The sequence below is a fragment of the Eleutherodactylus coqui genome, unplaced genomic scaffold, assembly GCF_035609145.1.
Source record: "Eleutherodactylus coqui strain aEleCoq1 unplaced genomic scaffold, aEleCoq1.hap1 HAP1_SCAFFOLD_275, whole genome shotgun sequence".
In the NCBI taxonomy this organism is placed as follows: domain Eukaryota; kingdom Metazoa; phylum Chordata; class Amphibia; order Anura; family Eleutherodactylidae; genus Eleutherodactylus; species Eleutherodactylus coqui.
Genome location: NW_027102122.1, coordinates 150,001 through 151,654, shown reverse-complemented (window position 1 = coordinate 151,654; position 1,654 = coordinate 150,001).

The window sequence follows — 1,654 nt, the reverse complement described above, 5'->3', positions numbered from 1 at the left end:
GGGGCCCTCCGCAGCCGCCCAGGCCCACCCCTGCAGCCACCACACAGCTGCCAACAGCCCGCTCCCCGTCAACCCCCAGCCCCTCCGCATACATCTGCTGGGGGTGCTTTTTTGACTTCCCCCGTTTAGGCCTATGGGGAAAAGCCAAGGGGAAAACCTCCAGAGCCAGGCCGACCTCCTGGAACTCCCACCCGGCCTGGAGCCACCGGTTTGTCCCCTTCCCGGTTCTCAGGACATGCACTAATACTCGGCTCAGCCCCAGCAGCCGCAGCTCCCGCCGGCCCGGCCAGCCCGGTCCGCCACCCTGCCCGGCGCCTGGAGCGTTTGGACTTTGTCGTTTTTTCTCCAAGACTCGCCTCTGGCACATGCCGTGGACTTCAGCGGGGGCTGCTCCCCGCCTCCTGGGTGTCCTGCCCGGGCACATCGGAGGCTCAGCCTGGGTCATCAGCCCCTACTGCTAGGTGCACTCAGGGGGCCCTCGGCAGCCGCCCAGGCCCACCCCAGCAGCCAGCACACGGCTGCCAGCAGCCACCACACAGCTGCCAACAGCCCGCTCTCCGTCACCCTCCAGCCCAACTCTGCATACATCTGCCGGGGGTGCTTTTTTGACTTCCCCCCTTTTGGCCTATGGGGAAAAGCTAAGGGGAAAACCTCCAGAGTCAGGCCGACCTCCTGGAACTCCAGCCCGGCCTCGAGCCACCGGTTTGTCCCCTTCCCGGTTCTCAGGACATGCATAGGCACTCGGCTCAGCCCCGGCAGCCGCAGCTCCCGCCGGCCCCGGCCAGCCCGGTCCGCACCCCTGGCCAGCGCCTGGAGCGTTTGGACTTTGTCATTTTTTTCTCAAAGACCCATCTCTGCCAACTGCCGTGGGCTTCAGCGGGGGCTGCTGCCCGCCTCCTGGGTGTCCAGCCCGGGCACATCGGAGGCTCAGCCTGGGTCTTGAGCCCCTACTGGTAGGTGCACTCTGAAGGGGCCCTCCGCAGACGCCCAGGCCCACCCCTGCAGCCAGCACACGGCTGCCAGCAGCCACCACACAGCTGCCAACAGCCCGCTCTCCGTCACCCCCCAGCCCAACTCTGCATACATCTGCTGGGGGTGCTTTTTTGACTTCCCCCCTTTTGGCCTATGGGGAAATGCTAAGGGGAAAACCTCCAGAGTCAGGCCGACCTCCTGGAACTCCAACCCGGCCTGGAGCCACCGGTTTGTCCCCTTCCCGGTTCTCAGGACATGCACTAATACTCGGCTCAGCCCCGGCAGCCGCAGCTCCCGCCGGCCCGGCCACCCGGGTCCGCACCCCTGGCCGGCACGCCTGGAGCGTTTGGACTTTGTCGTTTTTTCTCCAAGACTCGCCTCTGCCAACTGCCATGGACTTCAGCGGGGGCTGCTCCCCGCCTCCTGGGTGTCCTGCCCGGGCACATCGGAGGCTCAGCCTGGGTCTCGAGCCCCCTACTGGTAGGTGCACTACGGGGGCCCTCGGCAGCCGCCCAGGCCCACCCCTGCAGCCAGCACACGGCTGCCAGCAGCCACCACACAGCTGCCAACAGCCCGCTCTCCGTCACCCCCCAGCCCCTTCTGCATACATCTGCCGGGGGTGCTTTTTTGACTTCCCCCCTTTTGGCCTATGGGGAAATGCTAAGGGGAAAACCTCCAGAGT